The sequence below is a fragment of the Anomaloglossus baeobatrachus genome, chromosome 3, assembly GCF_048569485.1.
Source record: "Anomaloglossus baeobatrachus isolate aAnoBae1 chromosome 3, aAnoBae1.hap1, whole genome shotgun sequence".
NCBI classification, from domain to species: domain Eukaryota; kingdom Metazoa; phylum Chordata; class Amphibia; order Anura; family Aromobatidae; genus Anomaloglossus; species Anomaloglossus baeobatrachus.
The window spans coordinates 494,773,462-494,789,224 of record NC_134355.1 but is presented as its reverse complement, the minus strand read 5'-3'; the positions used below and the strand labels follow the sequence as shown (position 1 = coordinate 494,789,224).

General features: G+C 44.2%; 1 long non-coding RNA gene across 1 annotated transcript; it reads left to right on the top strand.

Annotated features, from left to right (window-relative positions):
- The first annotated feature begins 2,736 nt into the window (after window positions 1-2,736).
- On the top strand, window positions 2,737-6,620 carry LOC142295464 (uncharacterized). Its single transcript, XR_012751463.1, has 3 exons — window positions 2,737-2,953; window positions 5,276-5,407; window positions 6,305-6,620. It is a non-coding gene; the product is annotated as an uncharacterized LOC142295464 (long non-coding RNA).
- The last annotated feature ends 9,143 nt before the right edge of the window (window positions 6,621-15,763 follow it).

Sequence of the window (15,763 nt, the reverse complement as noted above, 5' to 3'; positions counted from 1 at the left end):
CATGCAGGAACAGAGCAAGCATGAGTCTCTAAAATGAGCGTCACTGATGACATTACATTTCCCTGAGGGGGAGAGGATGCAGTTGTGACCGCAGCCTCTAGCCCCTACTCTAATGATGCTTTGTTTGTGGATCCCAGCATGCACTGGGCACTGCCAAATGAAGTGTCCTCAGAGAGGAAGTGAAACAAAAAATATAAAAGTAGTTAGATACAGTAGTAAGGGAAAGATAGGGATTTTTTTAAAGAAAGTATATTAGAAAATAACTTAGATTATTGCAAAAATAGATAGGGAGTTTGAAATTGACTTTGCCTTCACACCACCCCACTAATGATCAACTCATGAAAAACACTGATGACACATTTACTGTAAAACAGACACAAAGACCATACACTGATAACACACTGAAGGTAAAAATGGACACACAGACCATACACTGATGACACTGATGGTAAAAATTGACACACATAGACCATACACTGATGACACACTGAAGGTAAAAATGGACACACAGGCCATACACTAATGACACTGATGGTAAAAATTGACACACATAGACCATACACTGATGGCACACTGATAGTAAAAATGGACACACAGACCATACACTGATAACACACTGAAGGTAAAAATGAACACACGGACCGTACTTTTTGCTGATTATTTTTCTTGATAAAAAGACATCCAAAATTTAAATTTATATTTTCTGACCCTTTTTCCCCTGACATCATCTGTCATGTGAGAGCTGGTGTCACGGTCGTATCTTTGCTGTTAGAAATTAGTTACTGGTTCGGGATCTGAGTCTCACTTTACCTGGTAACACTCTGCTATTTAAATGCGGTTTTCTTTCCTTTGGCATAGGGAGGATTAATGTTAGTTTGCTTTGCTGCAGCCTCAGACTCCTGATTAGGTGTTTCCAGTTTGGAGCACTCCCAGTCCCCTTATATACCCTCTATTATCAGCAGAGGGGGCCAGTTATTTTTTATTCATTTGGGTTCTGGTCTTGGAAGAACAAAGAGCTGCTGAAACCCTCTCTTGGAGTTGCTGTTATGGCTGCAGTCTTGGTTCTGACTGCAGCAATCTGTTGTGATGTTTTCCCCCTGTCTGTCTTCCTTTCCGGGTGTGTTGGTTCAGTGCAGTGGTAAGGCTAGTGTCCATCACTTGCCAACACCCTAGCCATGGACTATTAAAGGGTCATCTAAGGACTCAGGTTCCGGCTTGGCAAGGAACCTGTATAGGGACTGGCTAAGAGTGCAGGGTGCAGAGGCGGGTTAGTAAGGAGGTGCCCATCTTCCCTTTCACTAGCTCTAGGGCCCACCATTGTTAAAGAGTCCCCGGTGTGTTTCTTGCTTGTCATTGTATTTCCCCTGTTTAGTTGTGTTTTTGGCCTCACGCCTGACCTCCCCTATTTTTCAGGGGCATGTCAGTGTTTTACTGAATGCACCCTGACTGCTGTGCCCGGGTAGTAAGGGGTTAAGTTCCCCTCTCATGTCCGATTCTCCCTCCTCCCCTTCCAAAGGGTTTGTCCAATGGGAATGTTCCCATAATCCCTTTCTTTCCCCTATAAATATTCCCTCTTTTCCGGGATCCGGTCTCTCCTCACCTTGTGAGATCCGGACGGTGCTGTCATTAGCCTTCCCGGTGAGAGATGACCGATATGCTCAATCAGGCTGTCAGGGACAGACTCAGGAGGGAGGGAGACGCGTGGCTTGCTGCTATATTGGGTGAGCAGCGTTCCCCTCCCCCTGAGGCTCAACCGCAGGCTCTGGTCGGCAGGCGGCCTGCTCGCACAATCCGCCCTCCGGAGCGTCTCAGCCCTGAATGTAGCTTCCCACTGCGCATGCGTGCGGGGCGCGCGCGCGCCCGGCGTGCACGCGTTCCTCGTGCACGGCGGGCGCGCGCGAATCGCCCTGTGGCGTCCCCACACCCGCCCCCAACAGTGACCACGGCGGCCGCAAGCCTATCATTCCCCTCAGGCAAAGCGGCGCCGCTTGGTTTAATAAATAACGTCCCTGCGCGCCAAAACCCACCTGCACCAACAGCCCTGCTGCACCAGCTTACCCCTCCTCTCTGCATAGCGCCCGCACCTTCTATGATGGGAGGTAATCAGAGCCGCAGCTCCTCATCGGCTGAGGAGCCTGCTGATAGTCTGCAGCCCCCACCATCTACTGTGTTCCCTTCCCTGTTACACTGCACTACTTCAGAAGTGTGCAGGGTGGGGACTGCTGCTCCCTCCAACATCATACCTTCCCAAATGTCTCAACAGTCCATGAACCCGGGGGGGGAATGGCTTTGCCACCTGCCGCAGCTGCAGTGATGGCCTTACCTCCTGCGGCTGCTGCGGTGATGGCTTTGCCTCCTGCGGCGGCCGTAGTGACGGCTATGCCTCCTGCAGCCCCTGGAATGATGGCCTTGCCTTTTGCAGCTCAGGTGGGTATGGCTTTGCCTCCTGTGGCTCCACAGGTGCTGCCGTTCCAAACGGCTGCGCCTCCGGCGATGGCATTGCCAGCCGCAGTACAACCAGCGATGGCTGTGCCCCCTGAGCTGCAGAACCTACCATGGGTTCTCCCTGTTCAGGATGCAGCGGGTGCTGGAAGCACGGCCCACGGTAGGCGACGCCGCAGGCGCGGAAACCGCTCCGCTGCTTCCGACTCCTCCTCACGTTCTCGCAGCCCATATAGACGCAGGCGGTACAGTAGGGACCGCAGTCGCCGCTCAGCGTATTCTGAGCGGCGGTCACGTTCATCGCGGAGAAGCCGTAGGTCTCGCTCATCAAGATGGCGTTCGCCATCAACCACGGCTGAGTCATCCGGCGACTCCATGACGTCCAGCAGGCGCTCTCGTCGCACATCACGCCGCCGGAGAGATGCCGAACCCTATTTGGTGCAACCACAGGCTGCCGACTTGGTAGCGGCTCCACACGTATCGGTGAATCCCACAGATGCTCCAGCGGTCGGTGAGTACAACTATTCTGGGGCTTGGGGAGGTGATAATACAGCTATGTCTTTAAAAGCACTGTTAGCTCATTTAAATACCCCGGGTAATAAAATACTGGTTAACCCCCTATTACTTGGAAATCAGCCCGAGAAGAAATTTCAGCCTCCTCCTCGGGCTGATATACATAAGGACACGTTCTTTTGTGGTATGTCCCCTTTGGGCTCTCACCTTGACCCAGAGATGGTCAACAAAATATGGGCTAATGATTACATAGACATTTGGTTGCTGGTTTCCACTGACCAATTTACGGTTGACAAAGAGAGGCGTTCCGCCGAACGCCCTTTTGACAAAAAACCCAGGGTCGCAAAAACTATCAATAACTGGCTGCAAGCCTTTTTTGTATTGGGAGGTGTTATGGGTCAGAAACACCCCGAACGCTGTTCGGAACTTTTTATATATGTAGATTCCATTTATAACGCATACAAAGCGCACGGCGGATCTGCGTGGTGGCGTTATGATGAGGATTTCAGGCGTCGTTTGGCCCTACAACCTCACTTGGGGTGGGGGGTTAAAGCTACTGATTCCTGGTTGCGCCTCATGATGACTCCTAAAGCCCCCTTTCATGCCGCGGCCCCTGGCAACTCCGCCGGTTCCGGTTCAGTGGCCGTCCGTAGACCCGGCACATGTTGGCAATTCAACGAAGGGCACTGCCGATTCTTTGGTCTCTGCAGGTATAAACATGAATGTTCTGCTTGCGGAGGCTCCCACGCAGCGGCAAAATGCCCCCGCCCTTCGGCGAAATTACCAACAAAGCTGTCAAACCCACCTGAGAATCGGGACGCCGGTGAGCGTAGCCGAGATGGGGCCGTGGCTCGACCGGTACCCCAATAAGGTCGCGGCGGCGCAGCTGCGCTTCGGCTTCTCTTTTGGTTTCTTTATACCTTTTAAACTTAACAGACACCCCCTTTTTGCCCGTAACCTAAAGTCTGCGACAGAGCTCCATGAGGTTTTACTTGATAAAATAAACTGTGAGTTAGAAAAAGGCAGATTAAAGGCCCCTTTTGATTTGATTCTTTTTTACAACTTACGGGTGTCTCCGCTGGGGGTCGTTCCGAAGAAGGATCCTGGGAAATTTCGTTTAATTCACCACCTTTCCCATTCGAAAGGTTTGTCTGTCAATGATGGTATACCCGATTCGGATGCGTCAGTCACGTATGTCTCTTTTGACAAAGCTATTGCGTTAGTTAGGCAAGCGGGACCTGGGGCTTTGATGGCCAAGTCAGATATTGAGTCGGCTTTCCGCCTCCTCCCGGTCCATCCGGATTGCTACCATCTGTTGGGATGTTTCGTAGATGGTTTTTATTATTACGATACATGCCTTCCCATGGGTTGCTCAATCTCTTGCTCCTATTTTGAGCTATTCAGTTCCTTTTTAGAATGGGCCGTGAAGGTTGAATCTGGTTCCCAGTCTATTATTCATTATCTTGATGACTTCCTTTTTGTTGGCCCTCAAGATTCCACCCATTGCCAGCTTCTATTGGATACGTTTTGCAGTTTGATGTCCAGATTTGGTGTTCCTTTGTCGAAGGACAAAACAGTCGGCCCCTCCCAGGTTCTTTCCTTCCTCGGTATTGAAATAGATTCCAATGCAATGCTATTCCGCCTCCCGGATGACAAGGTAGTAAAGCTGCGCTCTCTGATTATGGGTTTTTGTTCGGTTCGTAGTGTGACCCTTCGTCAGATGAAATCTTTGCTGGGCCTTCTTGTATTCGCCTGTCGTGTCATGCCAATGGGCCGAGTTTTTTCCCGGAGGTTATCACTTGCCACTAAAGGCATTCGCCTTCCTCATCATCGCATCAGGATTACCCCCTGCTTGAAAGCTGATTTGTTTATCTGGAATGATTTTCTATCCAGGTATAATGGTCAAACTTGTTTCCAGGATAACGTTCTTTCCAATGAAGAAATATCACTTTTTTCCGATGCATCGGGATCGTTGGGTTTTGGTGTTATTTTTGGCGAGCAATGGTGTGCTGAGCAATGGCCTCAATCTTGGCACGACAGAGGTTTTGTGTCCAACCTGACCCTCCTTGAATTGTTCCCCATTGTAACAGCTGCCGTGATCTGGGGCCCAGCCTTCAGAAATAAACGAATTTTATTCTGGACTGATAATATGTCCGTTGTGCATGCGATAAACCATTTGACTTCATCCTCTTTGCCAGTCCTAAAGTTACTTAGATTTTTTGTGCTGCAGTGCCTCGAGCTCAATATGTGGTTCAGGGCTCGCCATGTGCCTGGCAGGTGCAACGCTATCGCTGACTCACTTTCCCGTTTTCAATTTCAGAAATTTCGGCAGCTGTGTCCTCGGGCACAACCAGAGGGAATATCGTGTCCACCCAGCATATGGGACCTGCTGGAATGCAGCTGATGCCTTTGGTGACGTCTTCACTGGCCCCGAGGACTTGGCTGGCTTACGGTAAGGCATGGGATGAATGGCTAATTTTTGCAGCTAATTATCCGGTTTCTACCTCTGATTCTGCTAGACTGGACGTTACCTGCCGGTATCTATATCATCTGTATAATAGAGGTGCTTCCTGCGCGGTTGCGCGGAACCGATTGTCTGGACTTGCTTTTCATTTCAAGCTTCGAGGTTGGTCGGACGTTACTAAGTTTTTTATAGTTCAGCAAGCGGTTAAGGGGTGTGGTAGGGGGCAGCCCATAAGGGAGTGTAGAAGGCCGGTTTCCTTTAGCCTTCTTTCTCGTATCATCGGACATATCTCCGCTGTTTGTCCTCCTCCTTTCGAGTCTGCCCTCTTCTCCGCCTCTTTTGCTATTGCCTTTTTTGGCGCATTGTGCATTAGAGAGTTGGTTTCTCCTGCCAGAGGCACTCATGGGGGCCTTCGGCACGACGACATCGCATTGTGTAATGGGGGTTTAAGGATTAGAATTCGGAAATCTACAACCGATCAGACCGGAAATGGCTGCTGGATATCTTTGTTTGCTATTCATGGCCCAGTATGCCCTGTTACATTGACTCTTAACTACATCGCTTTGCGCCATGATAGTTCTTCCTTCCTGGTCCATGAAGATGGTTCCCCTCTGACGAGATTCCAATTTTTAGCTGTTTTTCGAAAATGTTTACGGTTCCTGGGTTTTCCCGCCGGCGAATTTGGTACTCACTCCTTCCGGATTGGGGCGGCGACTGAGGCCGCTCGGGCGGGATTGCCTAATGAAGTCATTCAACGGATAGGCCGGTGGCGTTCTGCGTGTTTTACGAGATATATTAGACCAGAATTACTGCTTCTTTAATCAATTTTCTTTTGCACAGGTTTGCCTTCTTGTACATGTGTCACTGACAGTTTTCTTCTTCTAGGAGCTGCCAAGCCTGTCATTTGGTTATTGGGACACTCCTATATTTTCTGGGCAGGACAGCGGGCTGAGAATCGACCTGGAGGACGTGCCCTTGGCTTTCGTGGCTTCGAAGTCAATTGGAGAGGCGTCAGGGGTCTCATATGGCCTCAAGTTATACCGGAGGTTGTGGAAATTGCGAGGTCTGCTTTAACTCCAGTGGTCCTCGTCATTCATGCCGGAGGAAATGACCTCGGTGCCCGCCGTTTGGCGGAGCTTATCACCACAATGAGGTCTGACGTGGACAAGTTTCATGCCTTTTTTCCTGAACTTGTCCTTGTTTGGTCCGAGATCATTTCCCGGCCTGTTTGGCGTGGGGCTCAAGGAGATGCAGCTCTGGAGCGTTCGAGGCGGACACTCAACTCACGTATTTCACGTTTTGTCCGTTTTAAGGCAGGGATCGTCGTTAGACACTGGCAATTGGAGGGGGACAATTCCTCCCTGATGTTGAACGATGGCGTTCATTTGAATAACATTGGTCTTGACATATTTTTATCAGGCCTGCAAGACGGTATTGAGCAGGCCTTGTTCATTATGGGTGGGGGTCGGAGCACAGTCTAGGGCCTCTGCTCCTCCGTGGCGGTTTCAAGGAACACAGTTCAATTACGAAGGCTAAAGTGCGCCGGAAGTCCGGCCTGGCACAAAGTTTCGTTTTGAAAGTGGTTATTTATAATGGTTAATTGTGCTGTGATTGACCTCCATCCACAACAAAAGATGAGAGATGTTTACCAATTTTATAAAGCTCTCCTAATAAAGTTTGTATTTTGGTTAATTTGTCTCAGAGTGGTTAATCGGACATGGGAGGGTTTTTGGTTGAGGGTAATCTGGTCTCAGCAGTCTTCAGGGGCATGTCAGTGTTTTACTGAATGCACCCTGACTGCTGTGCCCGGGTAGTAAGGGGTTAAGTTCCCCTCTCATGTCCGATTCTCCCTCCTCCCCTTCCAAAGGGTTTGTCCAATGGGAATGTTCCCATAATCCCTTTCTTTCCCCTATAAATATTCCCTCTTTTCCGGGATCCGGTCTCTCCTCACTTTGTGAGATCCGGACGGTGCTGTCCCACCCTCCCTCCCTAGTTTTTTGGTTATTCTTTTAAAGTCACAGCGGTTTCAAGGAACACAGTTCAATTACGAAGGCTAAAGTGCGCCGGAAGTCCGGCCTGGCACAAAGTTTCGTTTTGAAAGTGGTTATTTATAATGGTTAATTGTGCTGTGACCGACCTCCATCCACAACAAAAGATGAGAGAGGTTTACCAATTTTATAAAGCTCTCCTAATAAAGTTTGTATTTTGGTTAATTTGTCTCAGAGTGGTTAATCGGACATGGGAGGGTTTTTGGTTGAGGGTAATCTGGTCTCAGCAGTCTGAGCGTGACAGCCGAGAGGCTGCCATGCAAACAAAAGTCCGCCAAACAATTTACTTAATTTAGTCTAATTTGTAGGAGGGAACTAACAGTACAACCTTATTACACAACAGTCCAGATTGGGAAACCCACTCCCCTCATTATATATCCCCAGCCCTAGAACATTAGCAAGTTGAGGGAGATAATGTAGCAATACAATAAATTTGCTTTAGGAAATAGACCTATGAAGCCATGCATAATTTATGCTTTTGTTTTGGTTCTAATGGTGAGCTAATATGTCTGTCTCTCAGTGCATAAATAATAACCTCGGAGTAATGCTTTTCTGATCCTCATCCCTGCATCTTACTCCTTTTCCTTTCATGCTTCAGTCTGCCTCTTAACATTAGAATAAGTGGCAGAAAAGCCAGATTTAGACACAGGTGAACAAAGACCTTAGCGAGTGATTGCACAGAACATTCTTCTATCCTGTTAAATCAAATGCTTTTCTTTTATCAGAGACAAAAGGGAGTGGGAAATTAATAAAATGCGATAGACTTGGATTATAGGGATGAAATCTAGAGTACATAGTCATATAAGATGAACGCATTAGCTCTAATAAGGGCAGGTTTGATTGCTTGATTCAGAAAATACTAATCCGAGTTTCATAACTGACATATTTAGCAGAAAGCATAGAAAGAATTAAGATTCAGTAGTCCTGACCTATTTAAACTAAGCTACATTCAGAACAGCAGCTGTGGATCTATCATTGTGTATGTGTACTTAGCTTGATTTAGTATACTGATTGCTTTTAGATATAGTTTGCATTCTCGTCCATAAATGTATATCTAATGCCCACATTTTAAGTGGAGCTGTAATTTAGTAAAATACGAATTTAAAGGGAAACACAACCCAGAGAACTTTGTGGCATCTATTTAACTGAACAACAACATTCAATTATTGCATTTAAATCTGCATATCCCACGCAATCTAAATCTGAATACACCGAGCAAAAAAGAATAACAGGAGACGTCTGACGTCTGAAATAAAATCCCTATTTATGGAACATAAGAAAGTAAGCTTCTCGAAGACATATCTAATATTAATATACTGTACAATATCCATATTTTCTACAGGATGACATACCATCTGTTCATGGAGCTAAAAATAGTCACGATACGTTAACCTGAGATTTACCCTGTAGATTCCAGAATTTAACCATTAAGGGTGCCACGGTAGTAGACGTATTTCTGCATTGCCTTGCAAAGCAGAAATCAATGCATCTCACGGGAACATAAATAGCATTTACCCTGTTCTATTAATAGGAGAAGTCTAGCTATAGAGGTTACAATACAGAACTCTAGCTTGCAAGCTCAAACATAATGCAAAAACAACTCAGTAAAGCAGTTAGGTTTGGATTACATGTTATAACAGATCATTTGAAGAGCCCGAAATAAATCAGCTAAAAATATGTTGTAAAGGAAAGTAAAAAAAAATTTGGATACTGTACCCATGTATACAAGAACAAGCGGAAAGAATAATAACACAATAATGTACTTTAACCCTAAGTGATCATGCCTGAATAGGCCTTAAGAAACAAGTATTAAAAAACCCCAGGTAATCTGAAATTAATTATAATTGATTAAATCCCTTTAAATGTACCAAATAGAGTTCAGAAGCTGATCAATAGGGAATCCTTTTGATATTTAAATTGGCAACATTATCCCCGGAGGGTTTAAATCTGACAATTGAACTAGCCTCTAAATAAATGAGGTAATACTAAAATAATAAACATATGTAAAAAAAAACAACAAAAAAAAAACCCCACATGGGTGACATAGAAAATGTACTTATGTGGTTTTTGGATGAGACGATATTAAGCTGGGAACTATAGTACATGATCAATAGAAAGAGGAGGGAGATAGTGAAGGAGGAGAAAAGGGACAAAATAAAACAAACCAAAAAAAACCCCTTCAGTCAGTCATTTATCATATTTTATCAGAGAGAGATAAAATATTGTAGTCATTTATCATATTACATACAGATTAACAAATTGTTGTCATTTGGGTGGTGTGCAATTGTATATTAGAAGATAAAAAAGGTTTTATAAGTTTTTAAAAGGCATTTTGTACACGAGTGTATGGGCATATACACATGTGTATATATATATATATATATATATATATATATATATATATGTACATATATGTGTGTGCGTGTGTGACGCCCTGGCCAGCCAGGTAGTGACAGATAGGGCCCCGCATTACACCTGTCCCTCATAGGTAACATACAGCCAAACACATAAACCCTGGTCACCCCCCTCAGGGCTGGATGGACACACCAGGGTGCGGAACCAGGTGGTTGGAAGACGCCCAGCTAGGAGTCTCAGACAGCCTGAGGCAGGAAAGTAAACAGTACACAAGAGTCTTGAGTTAAAGTTGGAGAGGTGTGTGGGCTGCAGCAGTGTGCAGCTCCAGCAGAGGAGACAACCCAAATTGAACAGGTGCCAGGGTAGGAGCCCTGGTACCTCAGGCTGGGAGGCAGACAGAGGCCTCTGTCTGCAGGAGCTGGGAAGACGGCTCGATGGAACCGAGGTGGACCAGGACAGGGTTGTGGCCTGCCGGTACCGACCCAGGGAACCGACTCAGAAACCGGAGCACAAAGGGGGGTACTCAGACCCTGAAGCTAGGTCCAGAAGCTACTGGGGGCTAGCTAATTAACTGATTGCGGCCAGGACTAGAGGTCCTGTCCCACCCAAAGTCCCGACTGAAGGCAACAGCCCAACGAGGGGGATAGAAAGCCACCGCAATGGCTCAGAGATCCCACGGGCCAGCATCTGCGGGCAAAGGGCTCCTTAGGCAACTACAAGCCGGGAGTGGACTCCTGAAGTTGCAAGCGCAGGTAGTCCACCATCACAAACAGGTGAAGCAGAAAGACAGAGACCCCCAGCCGGGTGGGGGACAAGACTGCAGCCGGCTGCGTTCACCGACCACCATCACCTTGGTTTACCAGAGACTCATGTGTTTATTAATAGTGAGTACATCAGTGCCCTCCGGCAGCCTATCTCCCTGCACCACCAAGCGCTCTCCCAATGGGTCCCGGGGCCACCATCCCTGCCCATGGAGGGGTTAACAACTTGCTGCCAAACATCTCTCCCGGGTGCCCCGTAACTGCAGTGGTGGTGTCCACCTTCACCACATCCCGTGGGTGGCGTCACGAACTTAACACGGCTCAGGCCGTATTCCTACGTCCCCAAACCACAAACTCCCTTTTGATTGGAGTGACCGCAGGACCCCCGGGTCCGGAGACTCTCTTGCCACCCAGTGAAGGTCCGGATCCGAGCAGCTTGGCTGCCGAGCACGGGGCGGTACACGTGTATATTTTATATTTATATATACAACTGTATGTGTGTTTTTTCCTGTTTTTTACTTTATTTTAGGATTTTTGATTGACATGCTTTGATTGCAAACATGTGTGTGGTGTTTCCTGTCTATATAAGATGGGGCAGTACTGTTCATGGCTTATGTACCTGAGGAAGGGCGCAGATCACCTACAAAACGTGTAGTGCCATTTTTTATTAGATAAAAAAGTTTTTTATTCATCTTTTATATCTATTTACATCTGCAGAGCATTGTAAGACCATATGCCCAGTTTCATTTATTTATTTATTTTTTTATTGAATAGGCCTTAACGACTTTGACTTTGTGAGGATTTGTTTTATGCATCAAAAAAAAATATTACTTTTAGAGATGTTTTGGAGTACATATAAACTATTGTGTAAATTATGTATTTATTTTTTTGCTAGGCAACTGTAGAAATAAAAGTATTCTTTTGGTTTAGATGTTTTACTTCTATTTTTTACTGTTCATGTAACACACCACATGATTTGTTGAATGAATTCTCATGGCTTCTACGATCATGTGGATACCTAAGACATCTCTTTCATTTTGTATAGGTATATATTAAAATATATTGTACAAGAACAAAATAAGATTTGTTTGTATTTTTTGTCATAAGGAATTTTTTTTTTATTACTTTTTTATTTTGCTCAGGTTGTTTTATATATAACTCACAAAATGTTAGAGATATTTGGATTGTGGGTGATATTTCAAGATGATACTAAAATGCACTGTATCCTTTTCAAGTGAAATAATGGGATATTCTCATGTCCAACTGTTCAAAATTTAAATACTTTTTGCACAAAATGCTGTTCTCTAACAAAGAGCTTAATGGCAAAATTCACAACAGGTCTTTGATACATGTATCACTTTATATATCTCAGAGTTCAATTAGAATTGGTATTTAAACAGTCCTCCTCATCATTTTTACATCATGAGATCAAGATGACACCTAACAATTGATCATACATAGCCATTGTGAGGCCTCAATCAGAATGTTCTCAGACATAAGTGGTGACTCAGCAGAGAGTTTCAGAGTGTCATCATCAGGTTGCAAAAGAGATGCAGAGAGACTGGAAGAGTTTAAAAAAGGAATAGAAGTGGTTGTCTTTTGACGACATTCCATACTGATGACTGCTTCATTGTCAACAATTCCCTTCGGTACAGGAAGATAAATGCCACACAACTCCAGGCACATTTAAGGGAGGTGAAGGGCACCACATGTATCATGTCATACTATTTGAAACTGTTTTCATCAGCATGGTCTGCATGCTAGATGACTTGAAAGGGAGCATGACCTCACTTCAAGGCACAAGTATCATCGTCTTGCGTGGGCCAGGGAGCATCTATGCTGAATGAGGGACCAATGGGCATCACTGCTATTCACTGATTAAAGCTGATTCATGCTGAACAAAATTTATGGCCAGTAATGATGTTGGAGACATCAAGGAAGCACTGTGCTTCAGCCAATGTTGTCACCAGATGTACATTTGGGGTAGTGATGTTACAGTATGGGCAGGTGTATCTAGTGAATGCAGAACTGCCCTACACTTTTTGAATGGTGCAGTGACAAGCCCCTACTAATTGAATAACATCAGTAAAGCAGTCATTGTGTCTCTACATGAACAACACAGGCCTAATTTCATCTTCATAGATGACAATATTTTATCTCATCAGCGTTGTATTATTAGGGAATGGCTGCTGAAAACTGATGTAACTCAAATGAAGTATCTTGCACTTTTCCCATTCCAGAATCCAACAGAAAGCCTATGGGGTAAGCCGTGTCACTGTCTAGAGCTTCTTAACTCTATACCCAAAATATCATTGACCTGAAAGCCACCCTTCTAGATAAATGGGTTACCATGCCTCAGCAGACAATAATTTGACTTGTGAAAAGCATGTGACATCATTGTCAAGTTGTAATTGATGCTTTACTCCACATAAGTTACTGGGACACTGACACTTTTTCAGGTTAATAGACCCACCTCTGTTGTTTGATTTTGTTTCATTATATTTGTTTGAGATGAGTAAATTACTATTGCATGCTTCTACTTAAATGCCATACTTTCACAATAAAATATCACTGTAGAGTGAAAATTTTACATTTTACATAAATTTCATCAGGGAGACAAATATCCCTAACTTTATGTGAGGAGAGAGTTTCCTTTATATAATTTGTCTCCCAAAAAATCATAAACAATCTTTGAGAAATATATATATTTTTTTCTTTATTTCTTATCTTTTCCACTGTGACTGGAAAACTGGACTTTTAAAAAGAAAAAATATGCATCATCTTGTTTTTTAACTTTATTGGGAACCTGTCATCTGATTCATGATGCCACAAACTGCGGGCGACAAGTATAAGATCTTGGCTGCTAAATTGCAGCCAGGTATATTTTTCTCAGAAATGCTCCAGCATTGTAGAGAAAGAGTACTTTGAAAAGATGGCCAGAGACCCTAGTCAGAGGCGAGACTAGTCAGGCTGTGCTCCTAGCCGGTTCTTCCTAGCACTGTAGCAGATGATTTATTGGTCTTTCCTTTTGTACACACATGGTGCCAGACTAGTTTACTGTCTGGTATGAATGCTGGATGGGTGTTTAAAACATTTTTTCTCTGAAATGCCAGAGCATTTCAGAAGAAATTACCCTGGTTCCCATCCACTCTAAGAAAGAACCCTGTTCAATGAAACTCTGAATACCATTCTTAAATATTAAAATGATTTTCAAATACTCAACAGCTGATGTTATTCTCATGGCAGAAACTAAAAAGTAGGGAGACAAAGGGCGCAATAGGGTCTTACCCAATATAACAAGTGGTGATAGGAAAGGAACAGTAACACTCACCTGATAGGGTTGTGCCAGTCACAACTCCTTCAAAAGCATGTGAGTGTCCGTGTGATTCAAGCAGCGGCCCCGTATAACAATATAGAATGTTAATTATATATAGAGAGGGAACCACGGGTATATGCCGCGCTTAAAAACCACTGAAGTGGAAATGATGTGAAAATTTCTCTTTTATTTACAGCATTCCTACGCGTTTCAGAGACAAAGACCGCCTCCTTCTTCAGGGAAAAAAAGAAATCAACTTGATTTCTTTTTTCCCTGAAGAAGGAGACGGTCTTTGTCTCTGAAACGCGTAGGAATGCTGTAAATAAAAGAGAAATTTTCACATCATTTCCACTTCAGTGGTTTTTAAGCGCGGCATATACCCGTGGTTCCCTCTCTATATATAATTAACATTCTCATGGCAGAACAGTGTTCCATCACAACCACATGACACTATTATGCAGTTCTATATCAAAATGGACAATGCTCTGGTCCAGGAAATAGCTTTATGTGCACTTACAAGAAACTTCCAGGATTTTCTTAAAAGTAATAAATTGGTGAACGAAGGATTGTGGGTGAGTGTTTATTCAAATAAACTTTTTTCCCTATGCCTGTGTCTTTTTTAACTCTATACTTACCAGGTTAGTAATGGTATTGTGTGATAGACTCCTATACATTACTATCCCCTGAGCTTGATTCCAGCTATCAATTCACAGCTGACATCAACCTCAAAGGTATTACCTCAATTGCCAGCGCACCAGGGCAATTGGAAAAATCTGGGTAAAGGGCCATAATTGGCTCATCTAATGGATGTGCTACTTCAGGGTCGGCTATGGACTGCTACTAATAGGCTGTTAAGGACCACATAACCATGGGCCTTCCCACCCTGACAAGGTGAACCTCCAGATTTCTGCTATACTTTGGCTGTTTATCAAAAATAGGGTGAATCCCACGCTGTTTTACAAATGATTTAATTAAAGCAAATCTCTCAGTTCCCCTTTGCCCTCCAACCCTGCAGTATTAATATGTGTATGCTTAAATGTGCTACCTTACCAGCCTGTACAATGCTATTAACTAAAATCAATGTAAAAATCATCACAACACAAAGTATTTAAAGCCCATATAGTTTAGTGATTAAATCAAGTGAAAAAATTGCAAAATACATATGATTCAATGCTAAGATATTGTATAAGAAGACAGTGCTATATTGAGTAAATAGCGGACATCACAACTAATACACCAGATCTCACATGCAAGGTGACTAATACATGTAAAATATGTATTTGTACAATGAAAAATCACCAGAGTTAAATATACAATGATGGTATCCAACAAGTGCCTGCTATTGTAAGAACACTACCCTGTATAAAGTGTAGTGTGGTATACAATAGATACATAAGCAAAAAAAAGTCAAACATGCATGTGGATTGAGTGTAGTGTGTGTCCTCCTGACTCCAATGAACATTTAGCGATCACTCATCAGGTGTCTCTCTGAAGCCAGGATGTGTACACTCAGCTTCAGAGATGCACAGCACATAATCGGCAGTGCAGAAGCTGCTCTTTTGATTATGCTTAGTGTACCTCTGCAAAGCTGAGACGTGAACACCAACCTTTAGAGGTGCACTGACGTTTTTGAAATGAGCTGCACACAATTTTATGCAACTGATCAGTCGATTGTAACTGTGAAACTTGCCAAATATAATTTGACTTGTTTGCTTTGAGTTTCTGTACAACCTTCTATCTATCCATACTGTAAGGCTACTTTCACATCAGCGGTTTTTTGCCGCATATGACCAGATCCTGTGGATTGAATGTGCAATGGATGTTATTTTATCCGATCCTTCTACTTCTACTTGTGATGGATGCA